The sequence below is a fragment of the Phoenix dactylifera genome, chromosome 5, assembly GCF_051530095.1.
Source record: "Phoenix dactylifera cultivar Ajwa chromosome 5, Ajwa_hap1_PhDact_Kaust_v1.1, whole genome shotgun sequence".
Classification (NCBI taxonomy): domain Eukaryota; kingdom Viridiplantae; phylum Streptophyta; class Magnoliopsida; order Arecales; family Arecaceae; genus Phoenix; species Phoenix dactylifera.
The window spans coordinates 5,035,427-5,049,444 of NC_143194.1; the positions used below are offsets into that span (position 1 = coordinate 5,035,427).

The 14,018-nt window shown below is 35.9% G+C and overlaps 1 pseudogene across 3 annotated transcripts; it reads right to left on the reverse strand.

Moving 5' to 3' along the window:
- Nucleotides 1-8,256: 8,256 nt before the first annotated feature.
- On the reverse strand, nucleotides 8,257-10,222 carry LOC103719260 (protein Barley B recombinant pseudogene; annotated as a pseudogene). 3 transcript variants are annotated; one of them, XR_015986918.2, is made up of 2 exons: nucleotides 10,013-10,222; nucleotides 8,257-9,887 (listed from the first exon to the last, which is right to left on the reverse strand). The product of XR_015986918.2 is annotated as a protein Barley B recombinant pseudogene, transcript variant X3 (transcript). The 3 variants fall into 3 exon arrangements; XR_015986917.2 differs by having other exon boundaries at nucleotides 8,257-9,614; nucleotides 9,732-10,222; XR_015986916.2 differs by having other exon boundaries at nucleotides 8,257-9,614; nucleotides 10,013-10,221.
- Nucleotides 10,223-14,018: the final 3,796 nt, after the last annotated feature.

Below are 14,018 nucleotides of genomic sequence, written 5' to 3' on the forward strand. Positions count from 1 at the left end.
TTTCTAATTACCTTTGCTTCCATAATTGTTTTACCTCCAATAATTACGATCTCAAAAATCCCAATAATTTGCAAGCTAAAACATGAAAAGAATAAAAGGGGTGTGGGGGTCAAAAAGAAATTAGTTTTGGATTCACAAGGAGCAAGTGCTCCTTGATGAAAGTTGGTGCGAAATAAACAATCAATTTATACCTTTATCAAACTGAAATTTGACTAAACTAGTTCTCACTGGGTCACATCTGTACATTTTTTGTCAGATTTTGAGAATCAGGTCCCGTGGTTGGAGCCATTTGAAAGGAGATAAGAACAAAAGCTACTGCATAAACATTGGCTTTTATGCGTTCGCCTGACCAAACTTTGCCATTTTTAAAGGATAAACGCAATAGTTCAGAAGTCAAACTAATTATATGTACAAATAAGCAACAAAAAAAAACCATCTAATATCAACACCAGGAACAAAACACATCATCCAGAAAGACAAAACTAGAGTCGACAGTATGCAGAAGGCTTGGTTGTTGAGACAAATGCAAACCCAACATGTTCAAGTTGCTGATATTTCATGGTTACTAAAAGTCACATCAAACGTTCCTAGCATTTGCCACGTTCAAAATAATATAAATCAAAAATAAGATTTAATAAATAATGTCATAGATAATTATCAAGTCAAGATTAAGTACTAGGGTAATTCCAGAACTTCCATGACCAGTAATAAGTCTGGAAAACAAGACACAGCTAAATAAATAGATAAATGGCAACCAGAACAGCAAATCCTTGCAAAATCCAGAGCATCATGTGTTCTTTATCTCCTGAAATCTTCTTTTCACCAACATGATCTAACTATTCAACAGAAAAATGCGAGCATGCAACTAGTTTGATAAAAGGAAGCTCTGCTGTAATATCAGATACTACTCAGCACACAACAGCCCCTTCCTCTATCAATCCTTATTTTTGCAAGAGAAAATTTCCAGGCATCTGTAATATCAATCCCCTGAAGGAGCTTCCTCCCACCCTTGCCTCTTTATGAGGCTAAGATGAGTGCGTATGACAGATGCAGAGGGTTGCATTTCTATATACCACTTGTTTATTTTTCAACAGGATGTGTTCTCATCAGAATAAAAATGGCCCGCTTAATATTTTGAACTACTTTCATTTGAATGATCTACAATTTTACCCATCAATCTCAAGTCTGGTATGAAGAATCTAAAATGCTAATGGTCCCAGCTAAAACACTATAAAACATACCCAAGCATGGAGCACGAAATCAGCCACAAGCAATTTGGTGAACACCATACAAAGTAATCCTATTCTAGTCAAATATGCAGTCCTTATGAAATGGCAGCCCGATCATCAGGTTTAGCCTTTTTCATGATTACCCAAACTAATTGCAGTATATATTTAAGTAGATCTATAGGTACAGACTTGTGGAAACACCCAAACTGATATTCATCAGAAATAATGGAACCACAGACTCAAATATGACGAGCAATCGCATGATAACACTGCAGTAGTAGAAAAGCATCAACCCTTCAAATCATTTAAATAGTGTAGTATTGAGCGCACACAAATAGCAAACCATCATTGACCTTCTGAACATTCAGTACACTTAGAAAACATCCCAAAGTGCTTTATACAAAACACTGAAGTACTATCTAGGAGCCAAAAAACTGAAGAAAAAAGACCATCCCAATCATCATTCGAGATCAGTAAGTTGTCACTAAGGCTCAATCATCATGTCAATTATATGTCAAATATTCCTTATTATTATACTAAAGTGAATTTAGCATTGACCAGATAAACTCATAAACCAAACATCTGGCCTCTCTGGAGTCTAGAATTTTTTATTGCAATGGAGTGCACACCACCCCCTTCCACCATTTTTGCAACCCTTAACAAAATGTTATGGAAAAGCTCCTGATTTGGGGTGACAAAAGTATTAACTCAAGACACAGAATCAGTAGGACCATTGCACATACAAGCTTTAAGGAGAGACAAATTACAAGCACTGTTCACAGTGAAAGGCCTGAATAAGAAAACAAGATACCTTCCAAAGCAACGGAGAACAGACTGCAGGGAAAACAAACAAAAAATATATGCCATGTACTCATCAAGAAGGAAGTTAACTGAACTTTCGAAGAAAGTATAGAGACCAGAGATGCCGTAGTGATTCTGTTGTGGCTAACAATAATTTTTGACCTAAGGCTGGGTTAAAACATGCACTAAAACCAAAATCTTATTTCTCCATTAACCTTATTAACATAATCATCTAACAGTTAACTGTCCAATCATCTAACATCAAGATCTAATTTGATATTGATGTATTTGAGAAGAGGTTCACTTGCTTAGTACTCGGGAGGAAATTTTGGGGTAAAAAGTGTCAAAACTCAGGTATCAAGTTTAAGAGGCCTTTGTTTGCATTATTTTAATGTAATTCGCTTTATTAGTTTTCAGTTATTTACCTAATGGATGTTCCAGGTGGTAAGTTATAGTCATCCACCTTTAGACAATTTCTACCTTATTTAATGTTGTGAGGGCAACATAACAGAGAACGATGGGAAAGACATTGCCATCCTTCAAGATGGCAATAGGGATGTCAGGTCAACCCCCACTATTAAGAGAGATCTGCCTGATCTAATTATCTAAATCCAGTAGCAAGTTACTTGGCATCCTTCTAACCGGACTGAAGTTTCATTGCTACTGATGCAAAATCAATCACGAAACATCTAAGTTGAAAATCCAGACAATTAAACATAATATTAAAAAAAAAATCAAAAAGCTTTTGGCTTCCCTTCTTATGCATGGTCATCCAGAAATAGACAATTTTGATGGTACAGAAAAGTATTTTGTTTGGATTTATTATTTAGAAGTATTCAGTAGATGAATTTTAGTTGTATGTCCCTTAAAATATCTAGGCCAAGACTCATGGTGTGGGTTCTCCATTTATATGACCAAACAATATTATTTAGAACACAAAATCTGTTGGTATTTTTCAAAAACTTCTATCAACTTGATAGATACACAGAAAACCTTGGGACACATGATTTTTTATTTAAGATGCTTGAGATACTATAGAACACAGTCAACAGTGTGGATCCTTGAATTTAATGGTAATTTCCATCTATATAATTATGATTATATCCTGCTAGATGGATGCTAGCTCATCTCTCCCTAACTTTATAGTCATATATCATACATATGCATGTGCATACATATACATGTATAAGTTACATAGCTCCGCTCAAACCAACTTGGTCTTACCAGGGCATGAAAATTTGACCCCCTTTGCATTACACTAGTTAGCCCTCTGCATGGATGGGGTATATTGTTATGTAATTAATGCCACTAATGCACCAAGAAGATAAGTGACTATTGCGAGTAACATAGATGCATGATCAAATTGCTTAAATGCAAAAGTGCATTCATGCAAGTAAAAAGCCAATTAGTGCAATACATGAAGGCTAGAATTGTCATTTCTGATAGGTACTAGTCATAGGCTTAGGCTGGCCAGAGCAATATAACTATGTATGCATGTCCAAACACACACTAATACCACAACTGTTCAGGCTTCCCTAACCCACACCCAACATGTGGAACAAATATGGCAGGTTAGATGGGTCAGAAACATGCTAGGTAATTGCCTGGGTCCAAAAATTCCAGCCTTAACTTCAATTGAGGTTCCCACTCAAGCAGAAAACAAGGGGGAAGAAAGGATAAAAGTTTGGATTAACAAGACAGGAGAATGTCCTAAGCATCCTCTTTTGCTCCTAAAGTTTCATCTCTTTCCTTTTTAGACATGGGGACCATTTTACAAGGCCTTACTAGATTTCTTTCAGTTGAAATTTTAGATGAGTCCCATCCCCAGTAGACATAATTATGAAGGATTGTTTTGGGTTTAAAAATGAGAGAAAATATATTGAACTTTCTAAACTTGGAATAAGTTTCTTGTATGTCATTCTCTATTTTATTCTCTAGCATCTTTTCTTCTCTTAAACTGCTAAAAAACTTGATTGTTTGATGATCTCATAAAGAAAATGATAGATCTGATTGGGAGATCAGATTTTTATCGTACTGGTCAAAAGTACCAATGTCTAGCCTCCTGAACATCAAGTTGGTCTTGTACATAATGATGAGCAAAGCAGTCTGTGAACAGGTTTGGGAACATGAAGGACAATTAGGAGGAATGATTCTCAGCATGACTTGGAGCAATTCTCATGAAGAGGACGATTATCATGCATTTACAGAACCTTCACAAAGGTATGTCATATCTGCTCTCATCTTCATCAAATTTTGGAGACCAGGACAAGTCAAAATCACCGGCCTTTCAATTTTCAGGACAGCAACCGGTAAATTTCCAATTCAAGAGTAGTCTTATGCTGATTTTATCATTTGGATAGAGAAAAAAGCCATGAGATATATTTATTAAAAATCCAACTTCAAGTATGAATTGAAACAGATAGAACACTTTAGCTAGAAAACTTCAACCAAGAATATATTGAAAAGGGGCAATTAAATGCAGGTTCAGATATACAGGAGAAAGAATGTTTAAGAGAATTAAACAGACAGACTTGACATCCCCAAATGATGTAGATGGACAGCTAACAAGAGTTTTGATGCCTGTAGACTGCAAAAAAAGATGGGCTTCAAGCATTAGGAAAGCACAATGAATTTCAGAATTTGGTATGATAAAGAGGCATTTTCAGGGATCATCATAATATATGACACTAACAAGATCAAGAGGGCATAATGGATGAACCATACACAACAGGTGGAAGATGTGTCAAGCTAACTGAATAACTTCAGTGAGCAACCACAGCTTCATGAAAGGCCCATCAAACAATGAACTGGGTCCAAGTTTGGTATTTGGTGAATGTTAAGATGTCTTGTTACAACAGAGATAGCCCTAAACAGGAATGTTTGGTGAATGTGGCTCCACAAAGCCAATCACGAAAAACTGCAAAGGCTTGGCTGTTTGGTTATGGTTTTATTAGCTCACAGATGGTTGGAGTTTGTTGTATAACATGGAAAATTTAATCAGTATTAGGAAGTGCAGGGATAACCGGGACTGCACAAACCTGCTTGAAAGGAGGAATGCCTCTCACAAAATACCAGAACTTGCTCTTTAAGTTTCAGAAACATCATGGAGAAGACAACATGGATGAACTCATAGAGAAGCTGACGAGGCCTGATTTCTATAAGCCAGCAGTAGGGGAATAAGATCGGTATATAGTTTAATATATAGCTTTATTTCAGTACACACAACAGATAAGGCATGCCAGATGAAACCATGGATTGTGATGATATGCCAACATGCTAGTTTCGGACAAGCATTATTTCGAGTGTCAAACCTGCCAAAAATACTAGGGGACAAACAAGACCAGATGTACAGTAGAGTAAGAAAAAAGGTGAAGCAGCACTTACATGCTTTCAGCCTCAGGATGTTAAATACCTGGCTAGTGCTGCTTTCCTCATTTTGTGACAATGGCAGTAGGGAAATCAGAAGTATCAAGAGGTCACAAGGACAATAGTGTGGCAATGAAGTAGGGGATGCCACCCAAAACTTAACTACAGAGTTTTAATAGGCTTTTTTTCCTATATGAGAGCCAACCACCTGGTTATGATATGCTATCAAGATACTGTCCACTTGCCTGGCTAGTTGCCTCAAAATTTCCATCTTTCTATAAAGCCCTTTCACCAAAACTCTATCACCTTTACTATTAATTCACCCAACCCAACATGTGACTCCACTCCAAATTTCCATTTCTTAGGTTCAGTCGTACTTAGATATCCTTCTAGACCTTTTCTATGCCAACCAATCAAATGGATCATCATAAGCTACATACTTTGCCTGAATAATCTTTTATCCTCCTTGCATAATTTAACACAATTTATTAACATGACCAATGAACAAAATGTTTTTTTATAAACACAAATGGAGGAAACAAGCAACTGGAACTCTCAAGTAAACACTTGCATCCTTTAGCACTCTCCTTCATTACCAGTCTCCATATTCCATGTAGAGATAAATCTTTACATTAGAAGGAACAATTGCACCACCCAATAATCTTGGAAAAAAACTCAAGGTAAGAAGCTTGGTTTCTGATAAAGCAGACACCAATGCCATATATGTGCATATGTGCATCTTTTATTTAATCGACCTAATTGCACAACTTTTTCACAGTATGTACATTCTTTATTCTTTATAAGGACCTTCACTCTTCACATCAATAATTCTTACCTTAAGATTTCTTTCAAAACCTCCATAATTTTCTTCAATTTTTCCCAGAGCATACTGGAAGTTTGTTAATTTTAGTTTTCCCTTGATGCTCACAGAATTTTAATTAGTATTCATTTGCAATTGTGGAAGAGTTAGCTTGCAAGATATGTGAGAAAAGCATATGTTCACTCCATCCAACCATGGTTAACAGAGAACCAGAATCGACTCATACAGCATGATATTTTTGTTTCTAGAGCAAGTCAACCCATCAACTCATACAATTCATGAATGTTTAATATAATTTGAAAAAACTAGAAGACTGAGAAAAATAATATGCTATTAATGAAAAACATTTCACAGAAATACCATGAATATGATATAAAGAAACTCCTTAGATTATGTTTCCATAAAGCAAAGTAACATGTTATCATAAATAATTGACATAAAACATATATTGGTATCTTTATAACTTGTTATGACAAAAAGTAGTTAGTCCATCCCTTATAATTAGACTAAAATAGTCACCTTTCATGATGACATAGCACACACTCCTAAATGCCAAGATAATGAAAAGTGGACCATTCAACTATCAAATTCTACATATTTACTAATTCTATGATATACAATATAGCCTTCAACATATAATATGTAGTAGCCAGATCTGGAACTCAGAATCATCAAAAATAAATCCTAAAAGCATAAGAAACATAAAGCACTAGTTAAATCAAGTAAAATCAACATGTAAGATCAGAGTTAGAAAGCAATTAAGTCCTTGCTCTCCTGATTTGTACTTGGTCACTTTATACTTTGTTCTCTAACATGGCATTATCTTCCCATATTCCACATAATCCATACAAAATTTCTATGCATGTCAAAATTTATAACTTAAAATAAAAAATGGAACATCAGATTACAAAATACTAAAGAGGTGGACTTGCAACAAGGAGGAAAACAGGTCATGCTAGGATTTCTGATGATTGATCTGCTCTATGTCTTAAGTCTTAACATTAAGATATATTTGAATAAAATGAATAATAATTACTTTAAAATCTTATGTGTTTCCTTTTCAACAAAATTATTGGTTACTACTATATATTTTCAAATTGTTAAATAATAAAAGGAACATACAAATGATTACTAATTAAAAAGTAACAAATGTACTTGTAGTACAAAAGTATGCTTGAGCACATGACTAGATGCTTAGTACAATAGATTACCCTATAGTGAGTCAAACCATTCAATATCAGTTACATAGACAAGCGTTTTATTTTTCCCTAAAAAAATTGGAACTCCATTTAAGCTGCAAAAATTACATGGCACAGCTCTATTAACTAGACAAAATGTGCTGCTTTTCCTTAGAAATGTATTGGCAAGCTTAATCAACAAGTTTCACCAGTTGCCACTATTTTTCTAAATACCCATACTAAAACTGAATAATGGATTTCATAAATGTGCAGATAATTTTACTGATTTTTTATGCAGTCATATTTATTATAATAACCTTTCTCACTGGAAGCGATCCATGCTCCTGATACAGCAGCAATTAAGATATCATTGTGCGCAAGAAAGTGGGCCCACAATTGATATTCAAGAAAGAACTCTAGTTGACAAAGGACTGACCGACTAAGCATGTAATTGGTATTTCTAGGCAGGAAAGTTCATAAGACAAGAAAGGAAGCATCAATAATGAACCATACAGAACACTCCCACAAGGGATGCTTCGCAGAACAACGAAGGAGCTACTCAATAATTATTGCTACTAACAGATGAAGAGGTAAAAAGACGGAAAAAATCTGGAACCTAAAAACAAGTAAAAACAAAGCATATAAGAAATTTTTTTGCCATAAAATGATGGTTGGACTGTTCGTGCAGTTCTAGTAATTCATATATCTAGCATGAGTATCTAACAGAACCTCGAAAGTTTCCACAAAGAATTATAGCCTATATGTGTAGAAATATTATTGACTGCATGAGAACAAACAAAATTAAGGGTGTTCTATCTTAGACAAAATAATGGATGCAAGTATGACACTAGCACCAGCTTGGTTACCAAAAGAAGAGAGAATTTTGTAGTTTAACTCAGTCATGTACAACAATATAACACAACCAGCAAATATTATACATATCGAACTCCTAATAAGCCCATTCACAAAAAAGTTAATTCTAAAAAGAGACCAGACATGGTGAAACCATAAAGGGTGACAAAGACTTTCTGTCTATTAGTTAAAGTGCCATCCTAACAGATGGTGATGTTTTCTTAAAACTGCAACTTGTAAAGAAAAGAAAAGAAACAGCAACACATCCACCTAACTTGAATGTGGAAACCTAAGAAAGCATGTAAATGACTACGAAATAAACATCAGAGCCACAAACTACCCAGAAGGCCTCTGCAGAAGGTGATAGACCTATATATACTGGAAGAACAAACCAAATGCAGAGCCCAAGTCATACTTTAAGCTAACTAACATCGTACACCTTTACCTAATGGTCACAAACTTGTTGGTGCCATGCTTGGCCCAGTAAGTCTTCAAGTCAATTGGGTTAGAAAGGTTATATCCTTCTCCCGCAAGCTTCTCCAACACCTTCTTAAATGCACCTTGGCTCATCTTCCGCCCAGCAATACGCGCCCCCCGCCTCTTAGTGCTCATAGGCAGGGGGTACATCGAAATGCTAGTGGTACAGCATGCTGACTGCCAACCTCCAACACCCCACCGATAGCACTGCTGGGGAGTGCCCGTACACGAGCAAACTGGAGTGGGAATCCCCGAGATATCCAAGTCAATCCCATTGATAACAACGTCCATGCTCTTCCTCACATTCCTCCCTCGCGGAAGTGAACCATTGCTGGTCTCGTTCCTTGGGGCAGCAACTTTCTTGGGCTTCTTGGGCTTTGATGCCTTAGCATGGGCCCTCTTCTTCAAAGGTGCCTCCTTTCTGCTACCAGGATCATCCATCATTGGGATCATCTTGTCGTCTTTGAGCGGCTCTGGTGGCTGCAGCATCGGGAGGGCATGTGCTCCATGGGTATCGGGCAGTACTGAGTAACTGGGATTCGCAGGCATCATGTGGATCATCTTGTTCTCCCGGTGGCCGATCCACCCATCCCTCACATACTCTATCGGACCAGGTGGCTCGGGCATGCTGCAGTCGCGGTGGAAGAATCCCCCATTGGAGAGAAGTGGCTTCGTGGCGGTGCGGTCAGCCACCGACGACATGAGCTGCAGCCCTAAATTCCCCTTCAAGGGCTGCTCATAGTAGGCCCAATTACGCATACCCAGTCCCCCATCATCATCCATAAAGGCAAAGGTTGGGCGAACTACCGAAGCTACCACAAAGGGGATTACGGACCAAAAAAGCTATCTTTATACTAAGATCGATCAATCCATCTACCACATTGCCTTCTTCTGGACAAACCAAGAAAATCCATCACACCAAAAGAATCAAAGCTCGGAGAAATGGAACCAAATCAAGCAAAATTGAAGAAAATTACTAAAAAGGAAGCATCTTTTTTTTACACAAACCTTAATAACGAGAAAAATCCAAAATAAGAAAACGTAGGTAGGATTTGGCCAGACTCCCACCAAAAGAAACCCTAATAGACGGCATTTCGTGAATGGGAAGAGAAAGATTGAATCTTTTAGGGTTTCAAGTTAAGATCTTTCGATGAATAGGAGCAGCTGGACGTTAGAATTTATAATGAAAATAAAAGAATTACAGAAATCAGAAAGGGGAAATGGAAAGATAACAGTAAAAAATGGTAAGACATAGAGAGGAGTTGAAGGGGAATAAAGGAAGTACTTACTTTAGAAAGAGCTGCCGTCTAGGGTTCTTTGCCGCGGTCTGATGGAGAGAGAGGAAAGAAGAAATGGGTAAGATAGAACTTCTGTATACGACTCTTTATGCATAAATATGCCGAATATTATATACTCATTCTTCGAATGTTTTACTTTTCTAGATAATTCTTTTTGTACTTGCAAGAAAAAGGTGGCCCATGGAATTAAAAAAAAACAATAAAAGTGAGAAAGAAAGATGCTCGGTAAACAACCTTTCTCTACTGTTCCTGTCCATTGTTTCCAATTGAGGGATATGGTTGTTTTATCTGATTTAGTTTGTATACGCTATCCCTAATTGGGGGATGCATGGCTTAGGCCCAATGTGGGCACCATTTGATCTCGCCCCTTGGAACTGTTTGTGGGCTCTCCTTTGCCGGTTCCAACAAAAGCTTTTTGGCTTTCTTTTTGGTCAAGTTCAACAAAAATGAGGAAATGACATGGACCTCCAAATTCTCTATGAGGAGAAGTATTGTTTGTTACCTGTTGAAGAAAAATAGAGAGATATTAATTGAATTATGCAGAAATTATCCCAAAATAATCTTATCTAAGAAAAGTGGTAAGAGTTGAAGTGTCGACTAGGAAATTATCCCAATATATTTATATGTCATCCCTAGAATACAATAAGTCCAACCATAAGTTACAACTCTGTATCGCTTGTAAAGTGAAAAGATCTTCAAATGACACCTTCTTTACCTAGAAAATATAACATAATGCACTATAGATGAAAAAGAATAGTGAAAAGTATATAGATAATATGCAAGCAAATAGTGAGTAAAAAGAACTAAAGCTGAAAATTTTCTAGAGCTCTCGTTAATTTGGCCTTGCTTTATTTATAGGCCAATGGAGGACATCTCAATTAAACAAGTTTTAATGTGTAAATGTTGTGTTTTTTTTCTTTTCAAACTTGTAACTGGTCAGTGACTGAAAATTAAAATATAAAATTAAAATCATTATGTAAATATTTTGTTGTCAAATTTGTAATTTGTCGATGAATAAGATGTAAAATTAAAATCATTCTATTTTAATGGCTGAATTTTTTTCAAATTCAATTTTAAAAATAAAATCAGCCAATGTAATAATTGATACTAAATGTCTTACAAAAACTCTTTCATTTTTTCAGTTTTATAAAAAAAATACCAACAATCCTCCACTTAATTTTATAAAATGTAGATAATAAATATATACATATTTCTGGGTAAGGATAGAATAGCGTGTATAATAAGGGTGCTAATATCTTGAACCTCCATGCACTTAGTGTTTCAGTAGTGTTACTCGAAAGCCAATAGTGAATAATGTCTTAAACTTTGGCTATGTTTTGGGAGATATGACATTGCTTCACATACATAATATTCTAGTACTTTACAATGAGCTTCAAAGCAAGCATATTACAGCCTTGTGCTTGATCTCAGCTTCCATGAGTGACTTGGAGAATTAGCCCAATTTCATAGGAAGTGGTCCCACCTCCATGCTCATATTGATGGATCTATCAAGGATGCTCCTATTGCTCTAACATCTCACTCATGAGGGCTATAAACCATATTAAGAGTTTTAATGAAATCTCAACCATAGGGATTGTCACAATCATAAATTTAATGTATATAATTCAATCACTCTATAATTTGTTCTTCTTTTGAACCTGGTTCTTGGGATCTCAAATCCCCATGAAGGGTTTCCTCATAGGCAGTTCATTTCTTTTTGGCTTAAATCTCATCCCCTCGATATAATCAAGACCTTTTCTCTAACTAGAGCTTTGGTAAATGAATTCACAAGATTATCTTTTGTTTAAATATAGTCTGCATTTATTGAACCATTATTTATGTAAGATCTCACGGTACTGTGTTTTCTTCTAATAGATCTAGATTTTTTATTATAATATTTAGTGAGCACTCTTTTGATGACAATAGTGCTGTCACAATGAATTAAAATAATAATATAGGTTTTTTCCAAATGGGATTTTAGATAAAAGATCATATAACCAACCTGCTTCTTCACGGGTTGAGGCTAAGATTATTAATTCTACCTCCACAGTGGATTTAGCAATAATATGTTGTTTTTATTGGTCCACCATCCAAAGAAAAAACATAGCTAATGGTAGATAAAGAATCTTTAGTATAATAAACTATAATGCCCAGTTCTTTTCAAGTATCTAAGTTATATCTTTCCAATGCTCATTACTTGATTTACTAGTAAACTTTGCTAGTGCTCCCATGGCATAGGCAATATTAGGTCTAATGCAATCTATGGCATATCCAAGACAACCAATAATGCTAGCATACTCATTTTGATTATAAATATCATTTTTATATTTTGTAGAAAATAATTGCATATTTGGGTCAAAAGGAGCGCTCACTAGTTTACAATTAAAAAATTGATATTTTTTTCAAAAATTTTTTTCAAGTAATGAGATTGGTCAATAAATCAATGCTATTGGAAGTTTGACTAATTCTCATGCCAAGTATCATATTTGGTTGTCCTAAATTTTTCGTATCAAAATTATTTTTAAGTAATAGTTCTACATCCTTTGTAATTTTTATGTTAGTGCTAAAAATTAAAAGATCATCGACATATAAACATATTATCACATGAGCATTATTAATAGATTTACAATATATGCATGTGTCACTTTCATTTGCTTTAAAATCATTTGAAAGTAAGAACATATCAAATTTTTCATGCTATTATCTAGGTGCTTGTCTCAAACCCTATAAATATTTAAATAACTTACATACTTTATTTTCATTACCTTGCATGACAAATCCTTCAAGCTGACCTATATAAATTTCTTCCTCCAAGTCTCCATTCAAAAAGACTACTTTTAATCTGTTTGATGTATAATAAAATTATGAATAGTAGCTGCAGCAATAAGTAATTTAATAGATGCAACCTTGGTGATTGGAGAAAAGATATAAAAAAAATCAACGTTTTCTTTTTGTTTATAGCCTTTGGCTACTAGCCTAACTTTGAAATTTTTAATTGTTCTCTCATATTTCAATTTTCTTCTAAGTAATTTACAACCAATTGTCTTACAACTTGGAAGTAAGTCTAAAAGTTTTCAAGTATTATTGAAAATTAGAGAATCCATCTCATTAATGATAGCTTCTCTCCACAAATCTGAATTAGGTGAAGATAAAGCCTCTTCCAAGGAGATAGCGTCACCTTGTACATTATACGCATGGTAGTTAGGGCTAAAATAATTTTCTATTCTAATTCTTTTACTCCTAGTCCTCGTAGGTTCCAATTCAGTCTCATCATTTTCATCTCTTGGCCTAGATGTAGATGGTTCATCACTAGTTTGTATTTCAGGCCCCCTCCTAATTTTTGATTTGAAAGAAAATTTATTTTCATGAAAAATTGCATCTAAAGATTCGATAATGGTATTGTTATCAAGGTCCAAAAATCTATAAGCTTTGCTATTCAATGCACAATCCAAGAATACACATGGGGATCGGCAAGCAGGAGGGGACCCTTACATATCTCGGGATCCCTATTACAAGACGTCGCCTACATAGGGGTAGTGCACATCTATGGAGCTCGGCATCAGACACGGATTGGAGAGCTGGCAGATGGGTGCGTTGTCGATGATGGGATGAGTCACTCTGGTACTGTCAATATTGAGTTCACCTTGTGGCATTGGAGACTATTTGCCAGCTGATCAGTAGGGGAGGGCTTGGTATCCATTCTCTGATTGAGTGTAGGGAGTTATTAGCGACCAGGATGGCAACCAGGTTTCTTCTGGAGCCTGAAAGCCTTTGGGGCTCATTGTTGAGGGCGAAGTACGGAGATCTAGCCCTCCAGTTCGCCCTCCATGCTGGCCGAGGAGCTTCTTTTATTTGGAGAGAGATCTACGCCTGCACCCGGGAGTGATACCGAAGATCAGGTGGGAGATTGGGGATGGTCGGATGATCAGCATTTTGGACGACAGGTGACTATCTGAGGTAGCATTGCAGGGCTGGACCACTGTGATTGACCATGGCT